The 22268-nt window shown below is 38.4% G+C and overlaps 1 pseudogene; it reads right to left on the bottom strand.

The window, feature by feature from the left end:
* On the bottom strand, positions 3219-11471 carry Gm4993 (predicted gene 4993; annotated as a pseudogene).

The raw sequence follows: 22268 nt of genomic DNA, 5'->3' as shown, positions 1-22268 counted from the left end.
TTAAGAGCACCATAAGAGTACTGCCCACAGAATCAAGTCATCTGGACTTTAATGGACTCATGGAGATCAGGAAGCCTGGAAGGACCTGACCTAAGTCCTCGGTATATATGTCATCAATATAAAGCTTGGTATTCTTATGGGATTCCTAGCTGTGGGAACATGGGCCGTCTTTGACTCTTTTCACTATCTTTGAATACCGTTTCTTCCTACTGGGTTGTCTCATCTAGCATTGACAGAAGAATATGCTCTTGCTCATATTTGTAGCTTATTATGCTGTATTTGGTATTTGTCCCTGGAAGGTATTCTCTTTTTTGAGAGGAGGTGACTGGGAGTAAATTAGGTAGATGGGGATTCAGATGGTAAGCCTTGAGGACAGAGAGGGGGAGTAACTGTTGTCAGGATGTAACAAAAATTTTAAAAAATAAAGTAAAATTGGGAAAAAGAACATTGCTTTATGAATACGTGATGTTAACTGACACTCAGCTAACAGAAAACTCTGCCTAAGGGATCCAATGTTTTTACTTACATGTTTTTCCCTTGAAGTCTACCCAACAGGGTTTCCCCTTTTTCTTACCTCTCATTTCCTTTTCTCTTCCTATCTGTACTGGCTAGTTTTGTGTCAACTTGACACAGCTGGAGTTATCACAGAAAAAGGAGCTTCAGTTGAGGAAATGCCTCCATGAGATTCAACTGTAAGACATTTTCTCAATTAGTGATCAAGGGGGAAAGGCCCCTTGTGGGTGTGATGCCATCTCTGGGCTGGTAGTCTTGGTTCTATAAGAGAGCAGGCTGAGCAAGCCAGGGGAAGCAAGGCAGTAAAGAACATCCCTCCATGGCCTCTGCATCAGCTCCTGCTTCCTGACCTGTTTGAGTTCCAGTCCTGACTTCCTTGGTGATAAACAGTAGTATGGAATTGTAAGCTGAATTGTAAGACATCATGACCAAGAAGCTTTCCTCCCGAACTTGCTTCTTGGTCATGATGTCTGTGCAGGAATAGAAACCCTGACTAAGACACTATCCATCTCTATATTTTCAGGATTCTGGCATATCATCTTTGTACAAACATACTTGAAGTCTTATAAACTCAAGCATTTTGTAAAACAAACAGAAGGAGCTTCTTGGTGTTTGAAGATCTGGACTCCAGTGATGTGTTAGGTGTGTTTTATTATATTCACTATACTCTTTTGGTCAGTATAGTGTTTGGAGAGTATTATTTGCTCTTCTCAGTTTCTAAGAGTCATTTAATTTTCTAATATTTATTCTTGATATAATATTCATGCTCTGACTTTGTTTATGGAAGGTTTACAAAATTTGTGTGTTTGGTTTGGTATAACATAGATTCACTTAGTGGATTAGTATATTCTATTATTCTAATTATTAATGATTTAACTAAATCAGCTTTACTGTTAATAGTATAATTTGTGATTATTATGACTATTCTACATATATTATTTGAAAGTGACATCTAATTGTAGGTGGGCAATTCAGTAGAGTTCAGACAACGCAATGACATTCAGTTTAGTTCTGTTCTGTTCACTTCATAGAGTGCAGTTCATTACAGTTGTGCTGAGTTTAGTTTGAAGCAGAGCATTGTAGTTCAGCACAGTTCAATGCAGTGAGAAGCCAGATTTAATCAGTCAGCTTAGATAGGAATTTGAACAAGAACAGTTAAGTTTATACATCTCCAACTCCCCTCCAACCTGAACAATTCAAATTAGCTTCTCTTGGATTCTGACTGAATTGCTCTGCTTGGCAAACTGCCCGTGAACTCTAAAAACTGAACTGTGCTGAATGCAACTGCTGTTGTGGTAGAATTGGGTTCTGATGATGCCCAAGTAGCCTTAGTTTCTGTTTCTTGTGTTCTTCGTGCCTTCCACAATCTGGTTATCTCTTGTGTTAGCTGGTCTTGCTGTCTCTGACTGGAGCTTGTCCTTCCTTGTGAGCCTGTGAGCTTGTAATCTTAGGTGTATCAGCACTCCTGTGAGACAAGCTTTCTATGGGCAAAATTGGGGTGCAGAGAGCTGTGGCATAAGGTCAGTTCTGGGGTGCAGATGGAAGTTGGAAGGATCAAGTCCCTGGGTGCTCTGCTGTTCCTGGGTCCTGTGGGCCCTGGGCAGGTCCCACTTGGGCCAGATATTAGGGCAGAGTGTTGGTCTCATCTGTGATCTTAGGTATGTCAGTACTCCTGGGAGGCAATCTCTCTTTGGGTAGGACTGGGGTAAGGAGAGCAGTGGCACAGGATCCGCTCCAGGGGCAGATGGATGCAGCTTGGGCTTTATGTTGGTCTTGAGCAACTGGAGCAGCTGAATATTTTTTCTTTAATAGAAAATTAAGCACTCTACAAGATAGGTCACTTCTTAATTTTAGAATATTTTATAATACTTGTAAAAGGTGAAATTATGTTGTTAAAAAAGGCATTTCAGAGTGACAATACACTGTTTTTTCACCATTCAGATGTTTCTTTTAGTAGCTGAAACTTAAAGCATTTAAAGTAATTTAGTAAATCGACAGAAACATGTTGTGTTCTTTTTTTATTTAAAAAAATAAGTAAAATAAGCCAATGGTAGTCAGTATTGTATTGGAGCATAAAACCCAGCCTATGTAATCAACTGTATTTAAGTATAATTGTTTACATATGGATTCAATAAAACACTAGACACTTACATCTTCTTAAGAAAGCAATGGCTATATAATAGACAGGGATGATAGATATTTTTATATATTAAAATCCTCTAATAATCTCTACAAAAAATGTGGGGCCTTAGAAAGTGAGGACTTAGTGATGACACCAGGAATTCAATATATTCTGTGCTGCAGTAGTGAATTCTAAAATAACTTACATATATTTTCCAAATATTTTATTTTGGAGACTAAAATATATAAATGAACTTACTAACCTACAGTTACAAGCATTCAATCATATTGCGTCTTTTATTTGGAAACATGACTCCATTTTGATGTCCTGCTTAGTAAATAAGAGACTGTCAATTATTTTTTTCAGGTTATAAAATAAAAAATGAGGATTTCACTATGAACTTATTTTTTTTACTTATTTATTTACTTGTAATATTTTCTACTTCTGGTAATATATATTCCTTGACATTTTAATTTAATCTGGATATATATTTCAACATGTAATTATTAAATCACTTATATTTACCCTTTAATTGCCGGATAAAGTATTTTTATGGCTAGATTTTGCAAGGAAAATATATTTTGTAGGTTTTTATTTTTAAGTAGATAGTAGATCATTTTATTTAATTCTTTTGAACAGTTGGATCAAGCAACATTAAAAAAAAGCTGAGCTCGGGCTGGGGAGGCGACCTAAGCCACAGCAGCAGCGGTCGCCATCTTGGTCCGGGACCCGCCGAACTTAGGAAATTAGTCTGAACAGGTGAGAGGGTGCGCCAGAGAACCCGACAGCTTCTGGAACAGGCGGAAGCACAGAGGCGCTGAGGCAGCACCCTGCGTGGGCCGGGGACAGCCGGCCACCTTCCGGACCAGAGGACAGGTGCCCACCCGGCTGGGGAGGCGGCCTAAGCCACAGCAGCAGCGGTCGCCATCTTGGTCCGGGACCCGCCGAACTTAGGAAATTAGTCTGAACAGGTGAGAGGGTGCGCCAGAGAACCTGACAGCTTCTGGAACAGGCAGAAGCACAGAGGCGCTGAGGCAGCACCCTGTGTGGGCCGGGGACAGCCGGCCACCTTCCGGACCAGAGGACAGGTGCCCGCCCGGCTGGGGAGGCGACCTAAGCCACAGCAGCAGCGGTCGCCATCTTGGTCCCGGGACTCCAAGGAACTTAGGAATTTAGTCTGCTTAGGTGAGAGTCTGTACCACCTGGGAACTGCCAAAGCAACACAGTGTCTGAGAAAGGTCCTGTTTTGGGCCTTCTTCTTCGGCCAGGAGGAGGTCCAAATACAAGATATCTGCGCACCTTCCCTGTAAGAGAGCTTGCCAGCAGAGAGTGCTCTGAGCACTGAAACTCAGAGGAGAGAATCTGTCTCCCAGGTCTGCTGATAGACGGTAACAGAATCACCAGAAGAACAATCTCTAAACAGAGTCAACTATAACTACTAACTCCAGAGATTACCAGATGGCGAAAGGTAAACGGAGGAATCTTACTAACAGGAACCAAGACCACTCACCATCACCAGAACCCAGCACACCCACTTCGCCCAGTCCAGGGAACCCCAACACACCTGAGAACCTAGACCTAGATTTAAAAGCATATCTCATGATGATGGTAGAGGACATCAAGAAGGACTTTAATAAATCACTTAAAGAAATACAGGAGAACACTGCTAAAGAGTTACAAGTCCTTAAAGAAAAACAGGAAAACACAATCAAACAGGTAGAAGTCCTTACAGAAAAAGAGGAAAAAACATACAAACAGGTGATGGAAATGAACAAAACCATACTAGACCTAAAAAGGGAAGTAGACACAATAAAGAAAACTCAAAGCGAGGCAACACTAGAGATAGAAACCCTAGGAAAGAAATCTGGAACCATAGATTTGAGCATCAGCAACAGAATACAAGAGATGGAAGAGAGAATCTCAGGTGCAAAAGATTCCATAGAGAACATCGGCACAACAATCAAAGAAAATGGAAAATGCAAAAAGATCCTAACTCAAAATATCCAGGAAATCCAGGACACAATAAGAAGACCAAACGTACGGATAATAGGAGTGGATGAGAATGAAGATTTTCAACTCAAAGGTCCAGCAAACATCTTCAACAAAATTATTGAAGAAAACTTCCCAAATCTAAAGAATGAGATGCATATGAACATACAAGAAGCCTACAGAACTCCAAATAGACTGGACCAGAAAAGAAATTCCTCCCGACACATAATAATCAGAACATCAAATGCATTAAATAAAGATAGAATACTAAAAGCAGTAAGGGAAAAAGGTCAAGTAACATATAAAGGCAAGCCTATCAGAATTACACCAGATTTTTCACCAGAGACTATGAAAGCCAGAAGAGCCTGGACAGATGTTATACAGACACTAAGAGAACACAAACTGCAGCCCAGGCTACTATACCCAGCCAAACTCTCAATTATCATAGAGGGAGAAACCAAAGTATTCCACGACAAAACCAAATTCACGCATTATCTCTCCACGAATCCAGCCCTTCAAAAGATAATAACAGAAAAAAACCAATACAAGAACGGGAACAACGCCCTAGAAAAAACAAGAAGGTAATCCCTCAACAAACCTAAAAGAAGACAGCCACAAGAACAGAATGCCACCTTTAACAACTAAAATAACAGGAAGCAACAATTACTTTTCCTTAATATCTCTTAACATCAATGGTCTCAACTCGCCAATAAAAAGACATAGACTAACAAACTGGCTACACAAACAAGACCCAACATTTTGCTGCTTACAGGAAACTCATCTCAGAGAAAAAGATAGACACTACCTCAGAATGAAAGGCTGGAAAACAATTTTCCAAGCAAATGGTATGAAGAAACAAGCAGGAGTAGCCATCCTAATATCTGATAAGATTGACTTCCAACCCAAAGTCATCAAAAAAGACAAGGAGGGACACTTCATTCTCATCAAAGGTAAAATCCTCCAAGAGGAACTCTCAATTCTGAATATCTATGCTCCAAATACAAGAGCAGCCACATTCACTAAAGAAACTTTAGTAAAGCTCAAAGCACACATTGCGCCTCACACAATAATAGTGGGAGACTTCAACACACCACTTTCACCAATGGACAGATCATGGAAACAGAAACTAAACAGGGACACACTGAAACTAACAGAAGTGATGAAACAAATGGATCTGACAGATATCTACAGAACATTTTTCCCTAAAACAAAAGGATATACCTTCTTCTCAGCACCTCATGGTACCTTCTCCAAAATTGACCACATAATAGGTCACAAATCAGGCCTCAACAGATTCAAAAATATTGAAATTGTCCCATGTATCCTATCAGATCACCATGCACTAAGGCTGATCTTCAATAACAAAATAAATAACAGAAAGCCAACATTCACATGGAAACTGAACAACACTCTTCTCAATGATACCTTGGTCAAGGAAGGAATAAAGAAAGAAATTAAAGACTTTTTAGAGTTTAATGAAAATGAAGCCACAACGTACCCAAACCTTTGGGACACAATGAAAGCACTTCTAAGAGGGAAACTCATAGCTATGAGTGCCTTCAAGAAAAAACGGGAGAGAGCACATACTAGCAGCTTGACAACACATCTAAAAGCTCTAGAAAAAAAGGAAGCAAATTCACCCAAGAGGAGTAGACGGCAGGAAATAATCAAACTCAGGGGTGAAATCAACCAAGTGGAAACAAGAAGAACTATTCAAAGAATTAACCAAACGAGGAGTTGGTTCTTTGAGAAAATCAACAAGATAGATAAACCCTTAGCTAGACTCACTAAAGGGAACAGGGACAAAATCCTAATTAACAAAATCAGAAATGAAAAGGGAGACATAACAACAGATCCTGAAGAAATCCAAAACACCATCAGATCCTTCTACAAAAGGCTATACTCAACAAAACTGGAAAACCTGGACGAAATGGACAAATTTCTGGACAGATACCAGGTACCAAAGTTGAATCAGGATCAAGTTGACCTTCTAAACAGTCCCATATCCCCTAAAGAAATAGAAGCAGTTATTAATAGTCTCCCAGCCAAAAAAAGCCCAGGACCAGACGGGTTTAGTGCAGAGTTCTATCAGACCTTCAAAGAAGATCTAACTCCAGTTCTGCACAAACTTTTTCACAAGATAGAAGTAGAAGGTATTCTACCCAACTCATTTTATGAAGCCACTATTACTCTGATACCTAAACCACAGAAAGATCCAACAAAGATAGAGAACTTCAGACAAATTTCTCTTATGAACATCGATGCAAAAATCCTTAATAAAATTCTCGCTAACCGAATCCAAGAACACATTAAAGCAATCATCCATCCTGACCAAGTAGGTTTTATTCCAGGGATGCAGGGATGGTTTAATATACGAAAATCCATCAATGTAATCCATTATATAAACAAACTCAAAGACAAAAACCACATGATCATCTCGTTAGATGCAGAAAAAGCATTTGACAAGATCCAACACCCATTCATGATAAAAGTTCTGGAAAGATCAGGAATTCAAGGCCAATACCTAAACATGATAAAAGCAATCTACAGCAAACCAGTAGCCAACATCAAAGTAAATGGAGAGAAGCTGGAAGCAATCCCACTAAAATCAGGGACTAGACAAGGCTGCCCACTTTCTCCCTACCTTTTCAACATAGTACTTGAAGTATTAGCCAGAGCAATTCGACAACAAAAGGAGATCAAGGGGATACAAATTGGAAAAGAGGAAGTCAAAATATCACTTTTTGCAGATGATATGATAGTATATATAAGTGACCCTAAAAATTCCAACAGAGAACTCCTAAACCTGATAAACAGCTTCGGTGAAGTAGCTGGATATAAAATTAACTCAAACAAGTCAATGGCCTTTCTCTACACAAAGAATAAACAGGCTGAGAAAGAAATTAGGGAAACAACACCCTTCTCAATAGCCACAAATAATATAAAATATCTCGGCGTGACTCTAACGAAGGAAGTGAAAGATCTGTATGATAAAAACTTCAAGTCCCTGAAGAAAGAAATTAAAGAAGATCTCAGAAGATGGAAAGATCTCCCATGCTCATGGATTGGCAGGACTAACATTGTAAAAATGGCTATCTTGCCAAAAGCAATCTACAGATTCAATGCAATCCCCATTAAAATTCCAACTCAATTCTTCAACGAATTAGAAGGAGCAATTTGCAAATTCATCTGGAATAACAAAAAACCGAGGATAGCAAAAACTCTTCTCAAGGATAAAAGAACCTCTGGTGGAATCACCATGCCTGACCTAAAGCTTTACTACAGAGCAATTGTGATAAAAACTGCATGGTACTGGTATAGAGACAGACAAGTGGACCAATGGAATAGAATTGAAGACCCAGAAATGAACCCACACACCTATGGTCACTTGATCTTCGACAAGGGAGCCAAAACCATCCAGTGGAAGAAAGACAGCATTTTCAACAATTGGTGCTGGCACAACTGGTTGTTATCATGTAGAAGAATGCGAATCGATCCATACTTATCTCCTTGTACTAAGGTCAAATCTAAGTGGATCAAGGAACTTCACATAAAACCAGAGACACTGAAACTTATAGAGGAGAAAGTGGGGAAAAGCCTTGAAGATATGGGCACAGGGGAAAAATTCCTGAACAGAACAGCAATGGCTTGTGCTGTAAGATCGAGAATTGACAAATGGGACCTAATGAAACTCCAAAGTTTCTGCAAGGCAAAAGACACTGTCTATAAGACAAAAAGACCACCAACAGACTGGGAAAGGATCTTTACCTATCCTAAATCAGATAGGGGACTAATATCCAACATATATAAAGAACTCAAGAAGGTGGACCTCAGAAAATCAAATAACCCCCTTAAAAAATGGGGCTCAGAACTGAACAAAGAATTCTCACCTGAGGAATACCGAATGGCAGAGAAGCACCTGAAAAAATGTTCAACATCCTTAATCATCAGGGAAATGCAAATCAAAACAACCCTGAGATTCCACCTCACACCAGTGAGAATGGCTAAGATCAAAAATTCAGGTGACAGCAGATGCTGGCGAGGATGTGGAGAAAGAGGAACACTCCTCCATTGTTGGTGGAATTGCAGGCTTGTACAACCACTCTGGAAATCAGTCTGGCGGTTCCTCAGAAAATTGGACATAGTACTACCGGAGGATCCAGCAATACCTCTCCTGGGCATATATCCAGAAGAAGCCCCAACTGGTAAGAAGGACACATGCTCCACTATGTTCATAGCAGCCTTATTTATAATAGCCAGAAACTGGAAAGAACCCAGATGCCCCTCAACAGAGGAATGGATACAGAAAATGTGGTACATCTACACAATGGAGTACTACTCAGCTATTAAAAAGAATGAATTTATGAAATTCCTAGCCAAATGGATGGACCTGGAGAGCATCATCCTGAGTGAGGTAACACAATCACAAAGGAACTCACACAATATGTACTCACTGATAAGTGGATACTAGCCCAAAACCTAGGATACCCACGATATAAGATACAATTTCCTAAACACATGAAACTCAAGAAAAATGAAGACTGAAGTGTGGACACTATGCCCCTCCTTAGAAGTGGGAACAAAACACCCATGGAAGGAGTTACAGAAACAAAGTTTGGAGCTGAGATGAAAGGATGGACCATGTAGAGACTGCCATATCCAGGGATCCACCCCATAATCAGCATCCAAACGCTGACACCATTGCATATACTAGCAAGATTTTATCGAAAGGACCCAGATGTAGCTGTCTCTTGTGAGACTATGCCGGGGCCTAGCAAACACAGAAGTGGATGCTCACAGTCAGCTAATGGATGGATCACAGGGCTCCCAATGGAGGAGCTAGAGAAAGTACCCAAGGAGCTAAAGGGATCTTCAACCCTATAGGTGGAACAACACTATGAACTAACCAGTACCCCTGAGCTCTTGACTCTAGCTGCATATGTATCAAAAGATGGCCTAGTCGGCCATCACTGGAAAGAGAGGCCCATTGGACACGCAGACTTTGTGTGCCCCGGTACAGGGGAACGCCAGGGCCAAAGGGGGGGAGTGGGTGGGTAGGGGAGTGGGGGTGGGTGGGTAAGGGGGACTTTTGGTATAGCATTGGAAATGTAAATGAGCTAAATACCTAATAAAAAATGGAAAAAAAAAAAAAAAAAAAAAAAAAAAAAAAGCTGAGCTCAAAAATCTCACAAGTGTATTATTTAAAAATGGTTACACTAAAAATGATCAGGTTTTAACTTCTTTCACTTAAGAGGAGATTTTTCTGTTATAAAAATTACCCCCAAAATTCACAAAAACCTAAACCAACATTAAAAAGCTGGTCTTTGTACTTTCACAGGAATCACTGAGGAAGATGTGAGGAAAGGGTGGGTCAAGTGTGTCTGGCTGGGCATGGGCCCTCCCAGCGTACATGCTGGGCTCCCACTTGACCTGTGGGAGTTCTACCATAAGAGAACTGTTCAGTCATCTAAGCCTATGTTTCTGAAAAGGTTGGACATGGACTCCCCGTTGTGAATTTGGCGGATGGCTTTTGAGAGAATCATGCTGATGTCCACAGTCTTGATCTTGGGACACTGCAGCTTCTGTATCTCTTGTGGTATCGTGTTAGTGACCAACACCTCATCAATGGCAGACTCTTCAATCAGCCTGGTAGCATCAGAGGATAACAAGCCGTGAGTGGCCATCACAAAGATTTTATATGCACCTCTTTCCTTCAGGGTCTCTGCTGTAGCAAGAAAACTATCCAATAATTTCACCCATGATGATGATGGCGGCGGCAATACTTCCTCGGACATCACCAACAACTGTGATTGGGGGCTTCTCTTTAGGAATCAGCATTGGGATCTCCAGGCTGTGGTGGATGGCAGCTACACTCCTAAATATTGGTGGGGAGTGACAGCCATCCACCAAGTCAGACTCAGCATCTTGTGCTTCTCCATGGATCACTGACATACCCAGACGTAGACACGTTGCAAAAGATTGTGCCCTCTTGGCTGAGGCTGGAGACTTGGCCACAATGACTGCATTCCTATAATCTTGGATCTCTTCTTGAATATATTGTAACAGGAATGGGGAGGCTCTTAAATTATCCACTGGAATATTGAAGAAGCCCTGGATTTCCTTCCTGTGTAAATCCATAGTGATGAGATGAAAGCTCCATATATGATGAATTGGAATTTGCTGAAAACAACATGAGATTTGCACACCATCTTTGCACATCATAGAAGCCAGCAATTTTGAAACAATGGAGCCCCCTTTTTTTTTCATCTTGCATTTCTTGCTATAAGGAAAGTAGGGGATCACTCCGATGATGCTCTTGGCACATGAGGTCTTACATGCATATACCATGATCAAGAGCTCCATGATGGTGGTGTTCACATCCTTTGAGATGGTTTGGATGATAAATACATCTTTTTCTCTCACAGACTCCTGGATCTGAACTTTTGTTTCTCTGTTTGGTTCCTGACAAACCTGCATCTTGCCCATCTCTATCCCCCCCCCCACCCCCAGCTGCTCAGCAATTTTCTTTGAAAACTTCATATATGATGAATTGGAATTTGCTGAAAACAACACGAGGCCTCCTTTGGTTATGTTCATTTTGGTTTCTAACTCAGGAGGCACCACACAAAACATCAAAACCTTCTTGGCTTTCCAGTTCTCAGAGCAAGAAATACAGAGCTGAAGAGCTCAGTGTTTTACTGTTTGCTGCTTAAAGTCAATTATGGACAGCCTCCTGTTATTCTCTGACTACAAAATTCCTCCTGGTCCTGACCCCAGCCCGGCCCACCGCAGCCTCAGCTACCAAAGAAGAGAGCTCAGAGCTCCACACAGCACCTTACAGCAAAATCTATATTTTGTATTTATGCAATAAAAATAACTCCTTATTATTTGTTAGTTAGTCAAATTGGTTAGTCCATTTGTTTTACTTTTGTTTATATTCATAATTCATGCACTTTATGTTACTTTTATTTTTCTTTCATATTTTTTTCTGGAAAAAAGATGTTTAAGGAAGTAAGTGTTTATTTATTATGGATACAATATATGTTTTGGAAACTACTTTTAATAAGGGTTCAACCTCTTCTCTAGCCCACAACCCAGCAAAGGTAGTGGAAGAGAAAAAGTAATAGAATACAGGGAAAATGAACCTGTTCAACAATACTTCTTTGAGAGCAAGCTCAACATTCTTTGGCAGTAGTTCAGTCCTGTAGCAAGCACCAAATATGATTCAGCAGCTGTGGACTATTCCTCTAGGCAGGCAGACATTACACATGAACCACCAGCTACAGTCCAGTCCTTTCAGCAAGCAGACATCAGGTAAGAACCAGCAACTGTAGTTCAATCCTGAAGAAACCATGAGGCTCACAAACTAGCCTAAGCTGAGGTTATGGAGGCACCAAGCTGCTTCAGTAACTTTGCCTGCAGTTCTTGGGCTAGTTTCTCTCAATGGCAGCATTACCAAAGTAGAGGTCAACTTGTAATGAGAACCAATGCATGCTTGTCTTTAGCAAGGAATAGTGAGACAGAGCAATCCAAGCCAAGGCTCAGTGCTCGTGACCCACTGTCTGTAGGGTCATATTTATACATTTCCATTAAGCATCCTTTCACGTATTTGTTATATCCACACATCCTTTCATCTGTATCTGCTTCAGGAAAACAGTCTTTCACACGTTTGTTTTAACAAGACATCCTTTCACCTGTGTGCTCCAGTAAAACATCATTTGACATAACTTTTCAAAGAACTAGAAGTTTCAACTTCAACTATGTGTGACTACTGCCCAAGAACACAGATTTGGGTTACCCCAAATTTTATGTTCCAACAAGGAAGCAGTTTTATGAACTTTTATAATTCTGCAAAACAAATATCATGAACAAAGACAAGTTTAAAATACACTGATGTGTATACCAGAGAGGTAGTTACAGCAAGATTGATCTCAATGCTTTTCTGCTTGTAAAAAACAAAATGAAACAAAACCAAAATCAAACAGAAAAAAACTACCAATTTTAAAGGAAACTTGCTGAGTGAAAGAAAATATTGAAAAACTTTTAAGTAATGACACCATATCAAAACTACATATGAACATATAGCAGTTTGTAGAATGCAATTAACAATGCTAGAGGATGTATCCAAGAAGAAGCCAAAACCATAAACAATTTTTCTATACTTTCTATTATCCATAGTTGTGATTTAAGCCAACCAATATATGATTTTGATGGCTTTCCAAGAAAATGAATATAGGTAGGAAAGTCAAATAAATTATATTAGTATAAAGAAAGAAACCATAATCATATTTCCATATTCAAATAACATGATCATGCAAATGTAAAATCCATGTAATACACAAAAATGATTTTGGAAAAATTGCAAGACACATGCCAGCATTTAATAAGACAGTATAAGTTAAATTTAATTTCATTCAGACAATTACATACAATTTGATTTATAATTGGGTGAAAAGTATACAATATAAAGGAGTAAGTTTGAAAACCACATATGTAAAATTAGAATTCTAAAAATTATGTGATCATTGAAACAATTATTTTATGTTCAAATATGAAAGGAAATATATTCACCATTGCTTAGTCATAAGATATAATTGTTCCTATGATAATAAAAGTGTTTTTATTAACTCGGAGACGTCCACACAATATATTTTGATCATATTCTTTTCCCTCTCTCAGCTACTGCCTAATCTTCTCTTAATTTTCTAGTCTTTCAGATTTATGTGTTTACTATCTCTTAAGGAAAAAAATAGCCCTTCTGTCTGGTTCTTGCCTCTGGGTCAGTCTACTATTTGGTCTGCTTCCTTGAAGACAGCATATCCTGATACATTCTAGAGGATCTGCTGCACTCCGAGCAGTTTAGGACCCACTGCACCCGGAGCAGTTGGACTCATTTCACTCAGAGCAGTTGAGAGGTTGAGGACCCTCTGCACTCAGAGCAATTGAGGATCAGCTGCACTCAGGGCAGTTGGACAGCAGCTTGACTGCTCCACTGAAGACCCAACAGTCTAAAGGCATCCCAGAAGATCTACTACTGCCAGGGCAACAGAACAGCATCTTCTTCTGCCCCTAGAAGAATACCCAGTTGGAAGGCCCCACAGGTAGTCTGACATATACAGGGCTGAAGGCCTAACAGGAGACTTGAAGCAACCCAGAGACAAAAGATGCAGACTCCAGACAGTGACTCAGACCCAGAAGACCCAGGGATATCCAGATGTTGAAAAGCAAGAGCAGGACCATAAGCAACAGAAAGAAAAATAGGTGGGAATCATCAGAACCCAGTTCTCCCACCACATTGTAAATACACCAACACAACTGAAAATTAATAATCTGTCCTAAAATCCTACCTCATGAAGATAATAGAGTCCTTTAGGAGAATATCAATAACTGATTGAAAGAAACACAGGTAAACAGGTGAAGGAATTGTATAAAGTGATCCAATACCTAAAAGTAGAAGTAGAAACAATAAACAAAACACAAATGGAGGCAAATCTGGAAATGGAAAACCTAGGAAAGAGGTCAGGAAATAAGATGTAAATATTACCAAACAGAATACAAGAAATAGAAGAGAAAACCTCAAGTGTAGAAGATAAATTAGAAGAGATTGACACAATTGTCAATGAAAATTCAAAACATAAAAAACTTCATACCCAAAATATCCAGGAAATTTAGGACACAATTCCCACACCCACTCCAGTGAAGACTGCATGGCAGGCCCAAAAGCTTGGACACAGTCCTGAGCCAAAAACTTTCATGGAAATTTAGTCTCCTGGAACCTTGGCATCTTGTAGCACAAATGCTCCAAAACTATCCTTGATTTAGTTGGTGAATGGTTCTGTGTGCTTTCTTTCAGTATTGTTTTATTATAGGTGCCTCCAATCAATGATTTGTCAAATACCTAAGCAAAATTAAACTTTGCTTCCTGGCCTTCACCAATGTCCTTGAGCTGACCCTGGGCTTGGAATTGGGTAAGAATTTTACCTATTCAGTAACATTCAGAATTACCTCTAGTGAAAGAAGTGAGATAGTGAAAGAAATCAGGCATTACTATCTACTACATAGAGTTAGAAATCTCAGGGCATGCTTAGCAAAATAAGTTTAGAATTCTTATTATAGTCCTGTATGGCAGACTACATTACTTAATAGAAGAAAGCTCCCCATAAAATCACTTAGAATGAAAGCCTAGTCACTCCCATATACAGGAATTTACAATGGTTTGGTTTAGGAAGTAGATTGGGCTGTGATTTAAGGAGGAACTAGAGTTCTCATTATTCATGAGAAGGTTAGCAAGAGTGGAACTCCCTAATTAAAACTATGGCTTAGATATCAAAGATCTTGCCCTGGGAGTCGAAAGACCTCACACCTGGCTTCTAAGAATATAGCTGACCTTAGATAGAGCTGACTTTGTCTCAGTTGTTTTATTGCCCAGTTCCTGCCAGTCTTTATGTTTACATTCCTCTGTTTTGTGTAAGAATCATTAAGCATCTGGTAACCTCAATGTACCTTGGCTGATGTGTCACCTACTTCCTTATTTTCTTCTGTATTAAAAATCTGATGCTTGCTTTGAGAAATTACATTCAGGTATAGCACTCTCTCTGGTGTCCATGTCTGTTTGTTATTCCACTGACTTCTTGCCTAACTGATTACTGAAATCCTGATTCCCCGAGAGTAGAAGGACCAACTGAGTCCAGTCGGTGGCACACAATGATAAGACTAAATCTAAGAATAATCAGAATAGAGGAAAATGAAGATTCCCAGCACAAAGGACCTGAAAATGTCTTCAATAAAATCATAGAAAAAAACAGACACAACCTAAAGAAGGTGATGACCATAAACGTACAACAAGCCTATAGAACTCCAACTAAATGGAACTAGGAAAGAAAATCTTCTTGTCATATAACTATCAAAACACTAAATGCCCAGAGCAAAGAAAGAATACTAACAGCTGTAAGGGAGAAAGACCAAGTAACATAAAAAGGTAGACATATCAGAATTACATCAGAATACTCAACAGAGATTATGAAAGCCAGAAGAGCCTAGTGAGAGGTCCTGCAGACTTCAAGAGAACACAAATGCCAGCCCAGGCTACTATAACCAGCAAAACTCTCAATAAATATAGATGGAGAAACCAAAGTATTCCAGTCCAAAACAAATTCAGATAATTCAAACTCTAAGCAATGGGCAGGTCATTGAAACAGAAACTAAATACAAGCACAGAGAAACTAAGAGAGGTTATGAACCAAATGAGTTGAACAGATACCTACAGAACATTTCACCCTAAAACAAAAGAATATACCTTTTTCTCAGAACCTCAGGGTACCTTCTCAAATATCAACCAGATAATTGTTCACAAAACAACATTCTACTAATACAAGAAGATTGAAATAATCCTATGCTTTCTATGAGATCACCATGGCCTAAGGCTGGTCAACAGAAACAACAAAAACAACAGAAAGTCCCCATACATGTGGAAGCTGAACAACTCTCTACTAAGTGAAATCTTGGCCAGGGAAGAAATAAAGAAATTAAAGTCTTCCTGGAAATTAATGAAAATGTTGACACATCACACCCAAACTTGTGGGACTCAATGAAAGTAGTGCTAAGAGGAAAGTACATAGCACTAAATGCCATGGTAAAGAAATTGGAGATCATACACTAGCAACTTATCAAGACATCTGAGATCTCTAGAAGAAAAAGAAGCCAACACACTCAAGAGGAATAGAGAACAGGAAATAGTCAAGCTCAGGGCCTAAATCAACTAAATAGAAACAAAGAAAAGAATATGAAGAATTAGCAAAACCAAAAGCTGGTTCTTTGAGAGAATCAATAAGATAGACAAACCCATAGCTTAACTACTTAAAGGGCTGAGAGGCAGTACCCAAATTAACAAAATCAGAAATAAAAAGGAAACATAACAATGGAAAGGGAGGAAATTTAAAAAAAAGTCATCAGATTCTACTATAAAAGCTTATACTCAACAAAACTGGAAAGTCTAAATGAAGTGAATAGTTTTCTATACAGATGCGACATATCAAAGTTAAATCAAGAGCAGGTAAACTATCTAAACAGGCCCATATCATACACAGAAATAGAAGAACTTATTAAAAACCTTCCAACCAAAAAAAGCCCAGGGCCAGATGGATTTAGCACAGAATTCTTCCAGAACCTCAAGGAAGACATGATACCAATTTTCCTCAAACTATTCCATAATATTAAAACAGAAGGGATACTACCTAACTTATTCTATAAATCTACAAATACTCTGATACCTAAAACACACAAAGATCCAACAAAAAAGTACTTTAAACCAATCTCACTTATGAATATCGATGCAAAAATACTCAATATAATTCTTGCAACCCGAATCCCAGAACACATCAAAACCATCATTCAACACAATCAAGTAGGCTTCATTTCAGGGATGTAAAGTTGGTTTAATATATGAAAATCCATTAAAGTAATCCACTATATAAACAAACTCAAAGAAAAAAAATCACATGATCATCTCCTTAGATGCAAAAAAAAAAAAAAAAAAAAAAAAAAAGCAGTTGACAAAATACAACAACCCTTCAGGATAAAAGTATAGGAGTGATCAGGAATTCAAGGCCCATACATAAACATAATAAAAGCAATTTACTGGAAACCAACAGCCAATATCAAATTAAATAGAGATATACTTGAAGCAATCCCATTGAAATCTGGGACAAGACAATGATGCCTACTCTCCCCATATATATTCAGCATAGTGCTTGAAGTGTTAGAACAATAAGACAATGAAAAGAGATCAAGGGGATACAAATTGGTAAAGAATAGAGGTATCACTATTTGCAGATGATATGACAGTATACATAAACAACCCCAAAAATTCTACCAGAGAATTTCTCCAGCTGATAAACAACTTCTGAAAAGTAGCTGGATATAAAATTAACACAAACAAATCAGTAGACTTCCTTTATACACAGGATGAACAGGCTGAGAAAGAAACTAAGGAAACAACTCCCTTCACAATAGCCACAAACAATATAAAATATCTTGGAACTCTAACCAATCAAATGAAACACCTGCATGACAATGACTTCAAGTCTCTCAAGAAAGAAATCAAAGAAGATCTCAGAAAATGGAGAGATCTCCCATGCTCCTGGATTGGTAGAATTATCATAGTAAAAACAGCCATCTTACCAAAGGCAATATATAGATTCAATGTAATGCCGATCAAAACCCCAACAAAATTCTTCAAAGATATGGGAAGAACAATTCTCAAATTCATCTGGAAAAAAAATCAGAATAGTAAAACCAATTCTTAACAACAAAAGAACACCTGCGGGAATCACAATCCCTGACCTCAAGATTTACTACAGAGCAAACGTGATAAAAACTAGATGTTATTGGTACAAAGACAGACATGTTGGTCAATGGAGTAGAATTGAAGATTCAGAAATAAAATGGTGGCACACACCTTTAATCCCAGCACTTGGGAGGCATAGGCAGGCAGATTTCTGTGTTCGAGGCCAGCCTGGTCTACAAAGTGAGTTCCAGGACAGCTTGGGCTATACAGAGAAACCCTGTCTCAAAAAAACTAAAAAAACAAAAACAAAAACAAAAACAAAAAAACAAAAACAAAAAATAAAAACTAAAAAACTAAAACCATGTACTTATGAACACTTGATCTTTGAAAAGATGCCAAAATAAACAATGGAAAACAGCAAGCATCTTCAAACAAATGGTGATAGTTGTCTGTATGTAGAAGAATGAAAATAGACCCATATTTGTCACCTTGTACAAAGCTCAAGTCCAAGTGGATCAAGAACATCAATGTAAAACCAGATACACTGAAACTAATAGAAGAGAAAGTGGGAAAGAGCCTTGAACTCATGGGCACAAGGGGAAATTTCCTAAACAGAACTCCAATGGCTCATCCTCTAAGATCAAGACTTGATAAGTGGGACCTCATGAAACTGGAAAGTTTCTGTGAGGCAAATGACATAGTTGATAAGAAACCCACAACCTACACATTGGGGAAAAAAATCGTCACTAAACCCACATCTGATAGAGATCTAATATCAAAAATATATAAAGAACTCAAGAAGTTAATCACTCCCCCCAAAAAACCAACCCAATAAAAATGGGGTACAAAACTAAACAAAAAATTCACAACTGAGGAATCTGGAATGGCTGAGAAGCAACTAAAGAAATGTTCAAAGTCCTTAGTGATTAGAGACCTGGAAATTGACAGACTCTCAGGACTCAAAGGTAGGGACCTTAGATGAAATGCCTGACAGTAGGGAGAGGGAACTTATAGAGACCACCTCTATAAGCAGGAAGCCAGGCCATCAAGTATGGGATGGGGTTGCCATCCTGCAGTCACAACTCTGACCCATAATTGTTCCTGTTTGAAAGAATTGCAGGGATAGAAATGGAGAGGAGCCTGAGGAAAAGAATGTCCAGTAACAGGCCCAAAAAGGGATCCTCATCAAGGGGAGGTACCAAGGCCTGCCACTATTACTGAGCTTATGGAGCAGACAAAAAAATTGATCTATTATGACTGACCTCTGAAAGACTCAACAAGCAGCTGAAAGAGTCAGATGAAGATATTTGCACCCAACCAATGGCCAGAAGCAGCAGACCCCTGTTGTTCAATTAGGGAAGGCTGAAAGAAGCTGAGGAGGAGGGCAGTCCTATAGGAGGACCAGCAGTCTCAATTAACCTAGAACACTGAGATCTCTCAGATACTGGAACACCAACCAAGCAGCATTCACCACATATGAGGCCCGCAACACACATAGAGTAAAGGACTTTCAGGTTTGTGTTCATTCAAAGATGATGCCCCTAACCCGCAAAAGACTGTAGCCCCCAGGGAGTTTAAAGGTCAGGTGGGGCCGGTGTTCGGGACATCCACATGAAGACAGGTGGGTGGGGAGGAGGCATGGGATGTGGAACAGTTAGAAAGTGGATGGAATAAAATATGGAGTATAGAAAATTAATTATTTAAAAAAATAAAAAATAAAATCAAAAATTAACAAAAAGAAGGAGTTCATTTTTTGTTCTTCATCTATTTGGGGGCATGGGAATGTGATTGATATGCCAGTGTAATCACATTGAATAATATTAAGTTCCTTTTCTCCCAACAGCTATTATTGTCTTCCCTAAGAGTGATACTTTTTGCCAACTTCTACTTCTATAAGGCAGTTTTCCATTTCTTTCTTTCTTTCCTCATTTACATCCCAATTGCAATCCCAATCCCTCCTCTCCTCCCAGATCCACCCTTCCACCCTCTTCTCTCATTTCCCCTCCGCTTCTCTACAGAGTAGGGGAGGCTCCTATCCTCATTAATACCAACCCACCTTAACACATCAAGTCTCATCAAAAGTGAGTGTGTTCTCTTCCATGGAGGTCAGGTAAGGCAGCCCAGCTAGCAAAACTTATCCAAAGACAGGCAAGAGTGTATGAGACAGAGATAGCTTTCACTCCATTTCCATCGTGTGTGTGTGTGTGGGGGGGGATGCCAATGAATTCTAAGCTGCACATCTGCTATATGTGTATAGTAGTCCTAGGTCAAGTTCATGCATATTCTTTGGTTGGTTGATCTGCCTCTGTGAGCCTCCATGGGCCTAGGTGACTTCGCTCTCTAGGTCATCTTGAGTTTCAATGACACCTCTGCCTCCCTTAATCCTTCTCTTGACTCTTCCACAAGACTCTCTGAGCTCTGCCTAATGTTTGGCTGTGGGTATCTGCATCTGCTTCCATAAGCTGCTAGATGAATCCTCTCAGGTGACAGTTGTGCTTTGTCCCTGTGTGCAAGCATAGTAGAGTATCATTAATAGTGTCAGATGTTGACTTTCTTCCGTGGGGTGAGTCTCAAATTGGGCTAGTAATTGGTTGGCCATTTCCTCAGTCTCTGCTTCATCATTATCCCTGCACATCTTGTAGGACAAATTTTCAATCAGAGGTTTTGTGAGTAGGGTAAAAAAAAAAAAAAAAAGATTAGATCTTACACAGAAGTTCAGTGAATGATCTCAATTTACAGTCTGAACAGCTTATTGACTTGAACTTAGAAAAGTATAGGTGTAAGGAGCAGGAAGGAAATTTAGGAGGAAGGAGCTTTCATTTTATTTAGGGTGCTTCAATTTTCTTATTTTAATAAGAAACTAGATTATTAGCTATGAATAATTGAAATAATTATCTAAAGAAAGTGCCATTATTGCTCACTTATCTCAATTTTCGTGCTTTGCATTTATAGAGTGTCCTTATCTAAAGGCGAGTGTCTTTCTAACATTTTTCATTATTTTCCCTGTTATGAAAAATGTTATTTTTGAATGTATATGTTTATGTGTATTCATATATGCATGAAGGTGAAGTTAAACATAAATGAACATGTATGTGGAGGCTCATGCTTGATAATGTGATTCTTCCTCTCTTTTCCACATAATTTTTTTTTTTTAATGTAAAGTCTCTTAATCAAACCTACTTTACTTCCAATCCTAAGCCAGCTTCTGTGGAGGTCCCCTGGCTCTGTTATTGTGTTTCACTCTACATTTTCAGGCAAGGCATCATACATACCCTGAATTTATGTTTACATAGATTCTGTTCATGAAAACTTTGATCCTCTTGTTTGCACAACAAGCTCTTTAAATTCTGAACCTTCTCTTCATTCCCTAGTAGAAGACTTAAGGTTTCACAGTTTACATTTATACTGTGAATTGATTCTGACTTTATGCTTTCATAAGATAGAAGCCATAGATCAATTTGTTTATTTTGGTTTTGCCTGTGAACCTTTAATTGTTCCATTGCTATTTGTTGACAAGCCTATAGTTTCTCTACTGAACTTACAATTTAGTTTAAAAAAAAAAAAGACACTTTGGTATAATTTTGTACTTGGTCTTTCATTGTCTTCATTGACCAACATATTTACCATTGTGTTACTATTACACAGCCATGATCATTACTTCCCAGTAAATGTTGAAACTTTTTTCAAATTAATCTTCTGAATTGTTTCTTTTTTTTTTAATGTTTTGGTAATTTTAAAACATGTGCATTTCTATATAAATTATATATCTGTTTTGATTATATACAACAAAAACTCTTCTGAAGTTTTTCGTTAAGATTATATCTAGAATTTTTGTAGAAAATTTGTATTGACTATATTGAATTCAGATATCAATTTGAGAGCTCTAATATTTATACTTTTCTACACAGTGAACATGATATGTCTCATTTCATTCACAATACACTTCAGTTTCTTTCATTATGATTTTATTTTCAACACCAATATGCCACACACATTTTGTTATTTTGTTTATAATCACAATATGTTTATAAGTATAAATGGTTAAATTTTATTGTTTTAAATCACTGTTCCTTTCATTTCATTTTGTACTTTCTTGCCAAAGGTAAATTTTCTAATGTTACACTGAATAGTTGTTGAAGTGGTCTACTACACAGAAATTCCAATTTTGGGTAGAAACAATTCATAATTTGATATCTAAGTAAGAAATTAGCTATGTTATACTTAAAGAGGTGATTATGTACCTAATTTGCTTAAGAAAATATTCTACAAATATCACTTTTGATTGAATTAATAGTCTTGTTAAGTATTGCATATGTTGTATGTGTTATTTTCTATTTATTCTTAAAATTTATTTTATTT

Source organism: Mus musculus, chromosome X, assembly GCF_000001635.26.
Source record: "Mus musculus strain C57BL/6J chromosome X, GRCm38.p6 C57BL/6J".
NCBI classification, from domain to species: domain Eukaryota; kingdom Metazoa; phylum Chordata; class Mammalia; order Rodentia; family Muridae; genus Mus; species Mus musculus.
The sequence above is the reverse complement of the archived record's forward strand: the minus strand, read 5'-3'. Positions and strand labels throughout refer to the sequence as shown.